This window comes from Eriocheir sinensis, chromosome 6 (assembly GCF_024679095.1).
Source record: "Eriocheir sinensis breed Jianghai 21 chromosome 6, ASM2467909v1, whole genome shotgun sequence".
In the NCBI taxonomy this organism is placed as follows: Eukaryota; Metazoa; Arthropoda; class Malacostraca; order Decapoda; family Varunidae; genus Eriocheir; species Eriocheir sinensis.
Genome location: NC_066514.1, coordinates 4,282,635 through 4,290,766, shown reverse-complemented (window position 1 = coordinate 4,290,766; position 8,132 = coordinate 4,282,635).

Genomic DNA, 8,132 nt, shown 5'->3' with positions numbered 1-8,132 from the left:
ATAAACAGATCGTTGGGCAGAGAAGTGTGTCAACTAATCGAAGGTTGCAAAAAGATAGAATGAAAATAAACTAATGGAAAAAGAGAATCGCGGACACATAAGCATATTGATGACTGGAAATATAGATGAATGAATTAACAGAAAATAACGCGTCCTTGGAGTGATAGATAAACAGATCGTTGGGCAGAGAAGTGTCTCAACAAATCGAAGGTTTGAAAAAAAAATAGAATAAAAATAAAATCCCAACCCGGAAGAGATGATAAAAAATATGGATGAAAAAAAAATATGTGAGCATAAACATCACCACAAAGAGAGGCGGAAAAAAAATAGATGAAAAATAGAATATGTACCAGAAGACAACCCTCACAGTTTCCACGAGAGTGATAGCAAAACTTATTAATTAGCCTTGCAGGTGCATGGATTTTACGCGTAATTATGCTGCTACAGTGAATAATTAAAGCCAATGTCCTCTAATCAAGCTCTATTCACACATCAAGTTGTGTTTCAATATGTTAACTAAATACCTACGCACATACACAAACACTCTCTCTCTCTCTCTCTCTCTCTCTCTCTCTCACACACACACACACACACACACACAGTCCTGACCGAGGTCGGACGTGGGTCATGGCGCTCCGAAAGGAGTAGCCCGGGGCCAGCCTGTTGGCCTCTCCCCTTCCCCTTCATCCCCGTCTCCCCTTTCATCAAGAAACCTACTTCAAGAAACACTACTTTGCAAGTTATTTTTTGTGACATTAAATGAAATCATGGTGACAGTCTGACAGACCCCGGGAGGACATAGATCGCCGAGTGTGTCGCTGCCGCGGCCTTCCATTAAGTCACTGCTGACGCCCCGAGGTCTCCCCAGGCTCACCAGCCCCCCCATCCTGCTGTTGAAGTCTGGTCAGGTGCAGTGCAGTGGAGGCTTCGTCACTCAGGTGGGGGCAATGTGCAGGCTGCTCACCACCAAGGCTGTGCAGTCTGTTCCCAGGAACAGCAGCGAGTCTGCACATCTGTCTCGCCACCTGTATTGGATTAGCACTCCTCCTATAATAAGCCCCTTTCTGAGTGACCATCGATACCGCCTCTACCTGCTCTCTGGAAATCTGCTGCTACCTGACCCAGCATTTTGACCTGGGGATGACCTCGGATTAACACCTACTCGCCTTCCAGAAGAGGATTACCTTCCCGCCTCATCGCTCTACCACACCGCACTCCACCACCTCCTCACGCCTCAAACATCATCACAACTTTTCCTCCGTTACCGTAAATTACCAACCCCCACACCCCTTCCTTATTGTAATTTTCTTATATAGTTACATTTTGTAATCTTAATATGTACATTTTCAACCTAACGGCTGCCATCTCCGAAATAAACCGATTATTATTATAGATTATTATTATTATTATTATTATTATTACACACACACACACACACACACACACACACACACACACACACACACACACACACACACACACACTCTGACAAGGACAAAAAATGTTGGACAAGCAGTAAAATAAGATGAAAATGTGCCCATTGACCTTCCTTATTTAGCTATTAGCGATTTGTGTGGCGAGAAGAAGATTTGAAGAGAGGGAAGAGGAGGAGGAGGAGGAAGGACAGAATGATAAAGGAGGTGGAGGAGGAGGAGGAGAAGGAGGAGGAGGAGGAGGAGGAAGGGCAGAATTTTAAAGGAGGTGGAGGAGGAGGAATAGAAGGAGGAGAAGCAGAGGAGGAGGAGGAGCAGGATGGACGAAGAGGAAGAGGAGGAGGAGAATAAGGAGGAGGAGGAGGAGGAGGATTACGATTGGGATAAGATGAGAAGGATGAGGAGGAGAAGGAGGAGGAGGAGGAGGAGGAGGAGGAGGAGGAGGAGGACTGATAAGCCAAAGTTGTTACCCAAACTGTCGTAAATTTGAAGACTCTCTCTCTCTCTCTCTCTCTCTCTCTCTCTCTCTCTCTCTCTCTCTCTCTCTTATCACCCTCCTTTTTTGTATCTTTTCTTTTTTATCGTCTTTTGCTTCATTCAATACATTATTTCATTCTTTATCTTCCTTTACTCTTTCACCTCCTCTTTGACCTATTTCCTCCTCCTCCTCCTCCTCCTCCTCCTTTTCTTTCTCCTTCTCCTCCTCCACTTCCCTTTTTTTTTTACCAATATTACAAGTCTTTCTCTTATTACGATATTCCGTTCTCATTTTCTCACTACCTTTTTTTTCTCTATCCTTCCCTTCATCCTCTGCCTCTTTCACCACCTCCTGCCTCAGTACAATATACAGTGACGCCTATGTCGGTGTTATGAAGCCTGCTAACGTACTATAGTCTGTTCAGAGCATGAAGGCGGTTCAGGGTGGAGCTGGTATCGTCGTTTACCTCTAGCCATGCTGCCAAATCAACCTTCGTACATGCGTCTCTCTCTTATTTCCCATCCATGTGCTATTTGAAAGTGATATTTTATATATTCTGTATATAGTAAAGGAAGCTACATAGTACAATGAGTGTCGATGTTTAGGATTATAACAACGATTTGTATAAATTCTATGACATGTGGCAGCGATTTTTTCCCATGTTGCCACGTTTTGGTGGTGGTGATGGTGGTAGTGGTGGTGGTGGTGGTGGCGGTGGTGGTAGTGGTGGTGGTGGTCGGCGTGTTCCCTTAGGTCCCTCCCCTGGGTCGAGAGGGAGAGAGAGGGAGAGACAGAGAGATAAACAGGTGGGTTGTGGGTGGGTAGGTAGGGAGACGGTGCTAATCTGATAACTGGCGGTCGAACTGGCAGCGCCGCACTTATGGGAATACTGGAATCTGCCACACCTTGAACCGACTTCATGCTCTGAACAGACTATAGTCTACCATAAAAATATTAGGCTTTCTAAAATTTACGTGGATTTGTTTTATATTGTACTTGACATGTAAAATTATTAATAAATGGAAAGCTAGCCAATATCATGATACTCTCATACCTATTGCTGATAAACTCTGGTAAAGTTTTCTTTCTTCTCTATTGCCTTCTTTCCATGACTTAACCTTTTTTTATATAAAAGGAATACTAAGATACCTCCCAAAGTAATACTATTAACCAGGTAGCAGCAGGGATCATGTTTCTTAATGGTCCCTCCAAGCGAGAGAAATGAGAAAAAATCACCCCTCACACAAACCATTTCATAATATATATCAAAGCATTTGTGATCAGTTTATGTATCATCTATTTTGGGGGGTTTAGATCATGGCATAAATTTGACTCGTCGCTGCTGCACGGTAAGTCCACAAATTTGGACCGTCGCTGCTGCACGGTAAAGCCACAAATCTGACCCGTCGCTGCTGCACGGTAAAGCCACAAATTTGGCCCGTCGCTGCTGCACGGTAAGTCCACAAATTTGGACCGTCGCTGCTGCACGGTGAAGCCACAAATTTGGCCCGTCGCTGCTGCACGGTAAAGCCACAAATTTGACCCGTCGTTGCTACACGGTAAAGCCACAAATTTGACCCGTCGCTGCTACACGGTAAAGCCACAAATTTGATCCGTCGCTGCTACACGGTAAAGCTACAAATTTGACCCGTCGCTGCTACACGGTAAAGCCACAAATTTGACCCGTCGCTGCTACACGGTAAAGCCACAAATTTGACCCGTCGCTGCTACACGGTAAAGCCACAAATATGACTCGTCGCTGCTACACGGTAAAGCCACAAATATGACCCGTCGCTGCTACACGGTAAAGCCACAAATTTGACCCGTCGCTGCTATACGGTAAAGCCACAAATTTGAAACGTAGCTGCTACACGGTAAAGCCACAAATTTGACCCGTCGCTGCTACACGGTAAAGCCACAAATTTGACCCGTCGCTGCTACACGGTAAAGCCACAAATATGACTCGTCGCTGCTACACGGTAAAGCCACAAATTTGACCCGTTGCTGTTACACGGCAAAGCCATAAGTTTGACCCGTCGCTGTTACACGGTAAAGCCACAAATATGACTCGTCGCTGCTACACGGTAAAGCCACAAATTTGACCCGTCGCTGCTATACGGTAAAGCCACAAATTTGACCCGTCGCTGCTACACGGTAAAGCCACAAATTTGACCCGTCGCTGCTACACGGTAAAGCCACAAATTTGGCCCGTCGCTGCTACACGGTAAAGCCACAAATTTGGCCCGCCGCTGCTACACAGTAAAACCACAAATTTGGCCCGTCGCTGCTACACGGTAAAGCCACAAACTTGGCCCGTCGCTGCTACACGGTTAACCTCATGCCAGGTCTGTCTTTCTATTCTCAAAATGAAGTGGTGTAAAACTTCATTTCTACATTCTTTTATACTAGGCCTGCTTGCCTGCTTCCTTTGCTTTAAATTGAAAACTGCCACTTCTACTACAGGAAACAGGTAGCTAGAAACCAAACGAAACGTGTGAAAGTCACTCCCGGTGAGATATATGCGGCAGCCGAAAGGGTGGGCGCTGCAAGCCTGGTCAAGACCCTCATGTGTCCTCATTCCAGTTCCATGTCACCTCATCAACATCAAAGAGTAGTTCAGCATGCTCTCTAAAGGCAAATTAAATTAGCTGTCTTACTTTCCACACCACACTGCATTCATGCGTCACACACATAATTTCCTCAAAATTTATCTAAACTTATTATGGCTAGGATGAATTATGTCTCGGAGTTCCCATCTGAGGAGGGGACCATAAATGCCAACACTTTCGTTGATGAAATAGAGAGGTGTCCTGGTAGCTGTTCCAACTTCATCAACTACACAGTCGCTCAAAAGTTCATACTATCGAACACCATCTCTCTTCCCCTATACCTCCCCTTCCCTTCTTCACCGAAACACAAGTTTCTGAGACTACTGGCAGTAGTCTCTACTCTGTTCCCTCATATTATCTTTGTCCTAACTTTTAATCCGAAGCTTGATGCTGCGTCTACTTACGCAATGACACCACTTGTTTTGTCATGGGGATGGAGGAGGAAGGATACCCGGCCAAATTTTATCAGTGGAAGCCGAAAAGTAGGAGGCCGGTGGCCAGACCTAGAAAGAGCTGGAGCGATGGGGATCGGGAAGCAATTGAAGCAAAGGGATCAACGATGGAGATGGTGAAGGAAGAAGAACATTAGGTGGACCGTGCCAGCCCTACCTTGTGTATGGTGAAAAGTTGAGGCGGTGGCTGAGTCGACAGAGTGACGGCACCGCGTTCGGGAGGACGCGAGTTCAATCCCCGCCCGGTGCCACCAAGGTGGGATTTTTCAGCCGCCTCCGAGTGGCTTAAAACTACCCACATGCTGTCCAGAAGACCACCTATAACAACCGGACTCTAGATTCTAGGATTAAAGATGAGCTCCGGGAGGACGGCATGAGCCAATGCAAGATGGCGCCGCTATAAACACTCGCCTGTGCCAGAACGGGCTGGGCCGACCATCAGGCCCCACCGGGAAGAAGCCTTGGGCCGACCATCAGGCCCCACCGGGAATAAGCCTTGGACCGACCATCTGGCCCCATCGGGAAGAAGCCTTGGACCGACCATCTGGCCCCACCGGGAAGAAGCCTTGGGCCGACCATCAGGCCCCACCGGGAAGAAGCCTTGGGCCGACCATTAGGCCCCACCGGGAAGAAGCCTTGGGCCGACCATCAGGCCCCACCGGGAAGAAGCCTTGGGCCGACCATCAGGCCCCACCGGGAAGAAGCCTTGGGCCGACCATCAGGCCCCACCGGGAAGAAGCCTTGGGCCGACCATCAGGCCCCACCGGGAAGAAGCCTTGGACCGACCATCTGGCCCCACCGGGAAGAAGCCTTGGACCGACCATCTGGCCCCACCGGGAAGAAGCCTCGGGCCGACCATCAGGCCCCACTGGGAAGAAGCCTTGGGCCGACCATCAGGCCCCACCGGGAAGAAGCCTTGGGCCGACCATCAGGCCCCACCGGGAAGAAGCCTTGGGCCGATCATCAGGCCCCACCGGGAAGAAGCCTTGGGCCGACCATCAGGCCCCACCGGGAAGAAGCCTTGGGCCGATCATCAGGCCCCACCGGGAAGAAGCCTTGGGCCGATCATCAGGCCCCACCGGGAAGAAGCCTTGGACCGACCATCAGGCCCCACCGGGAAGAAGCCTTGGGCCGACCATCAGGCCCCACCGGGAAGAAGCCTTGGGCCGACCATCAGGCCCCACCGGGAAGAAGCCTTGGGCCGACCATCAGGCCCCACCGGGAAGAAGCCTTGGGCCGATCATCAGGCCCCACCGGGAAGAAGCCTTGGGCCGATCATCAGGCCCCACCGGGAAGAAGCCTTGGGCCGACCATCAGGCCCCACCGGGAAGAAGCCTTGGGCCGACCATCAGGCCCCACCTGGAAGAAGCCTTGGGCCGACCATCAGGCCCCACCGGGAAGAAGCCTTGGGCCGACCATCAGGCCCCACCGGGAAGAAGCCTTGGACCGACCATCTGGCCCCACCGGGAAGAAGCCTTGGACCGACCATCTGGCCCCACCGGGAAGAAGCCTCGGGCCGACCATCAGGCCCCACTGGGAAGAAGCCTTGGGCCGACCATCAGGCCCCACCGGGAAGAAGCCTTGGGCCGACCATCAGGCCCCACCGGGAAGAAGCCTTGGGCCGATCATCAGGCCCCACCGGGAAGAAGCCTTGGGCCGACCATCAGGCCCCACCGGGAAGAAGCCTTGGGCCGACCATCAGGCCCCACCGGGAAGAAGCCTTGGGCCGACGATCGGGCCCCACCGGGAAGAAGCCTACCGGCGCAATAGGCCACGACGTAAAAATAAATAAATAAATAAATAAATAAATAAATAAAATAATAATAATAATAATAACGATGATAATAGACATAATGATAATAACAAAAAAAAATATGTATAACAGTGGTAATGATGATTTAGTAATAATAACAATAATGGCAGTAATCGTAATATTCAGCAACTCATTTTCCACTATGCGAGGTCATGTGATCGATTTATGAAACAAAGATTTGACAAAACACTAAATTTCTCTCGTCAGCTTCTTGCATCCTTTGAGCCGCGGCCGTCTCCTGTGACAGGTAGCGAAATGCAGAGACAGTCGTAATTTTAATACCTAGGCGTGTCTCATGTTCTAGCAACAATGAATTTATATCAAGTTTTAAAAAATCTAAATTTGAATAATGTTACTTCCAACAGAAAACTTAAACTAAAACTTACGAAAAAATACATTAGAATAAGAAATCAAATATATGTAACACTCGGAAATACTATGGCACGCCGTCTTCGTGGAGCGGCAGGATCCAGAGCATACTGGCACCAGGGACGAGGGAGGGAGGCAGGAAGCTGGTGGCATAAGTTGCGCCATCCACTAGACTGTCTGGAGGACGGAGGGAGGGGTGGGAGGGAGAGGAAGGATAAGGGAAGAATGTGTGAGTGGAGGAGAGATGGCATCATAAATGATAAAATGTGATAATTAAGTTCCTATACAGCACAAGCATGTCCTCACATATATCCTTCTTCTCCTCTTCTTCCTCCTCCTTTAACCACTACTACTACTACTACTACTACTACTACTACTACTACTACTACTACTACTACTACTACTACTACTACTCCTACTACTACTACCACTACTACTAGGGAGGGAGAAAAAAACTGATAAGGCTGTAAATACGAGAACCGATGTACCGTGATGCGACGTGAAGTATACTCCGTTAATAAAGGACTGAAGCAGTGGTTAGTAGTAGTAGTAATAGTAGTAGTAGTAGTAGTAGTAGTAATAGTAGTAGTAGTAGTAGTAGTAGTAGTAGTAGTAGTAGTAGTAGTAATAGTAGTAGTATCTTTTTGTGTTTCAGGAGTTCTCTCATACTTTTCAATATTTCCTTTTAGCTCCATCAACTTACCTTTGTTTATCCTCATAGTTTCACCTGCATTTTGTCTTTTTTTCATAAATAATCCTTATCAAGCGCCATGTGACGAAATGCGTAACATTAAAAAATCATCAATCCTTTCTATCCGCTTTCATCATCATCATAATCATAATCATTATAATCATCAATTCATAATCATCGAATTATCATCACCATCATAACAGACATTATCATCACCCTCATCAACACTCATCGTCATCATTATCACCATCATCGCAATCGTTATCTTTATCCCCATAACCGTCATC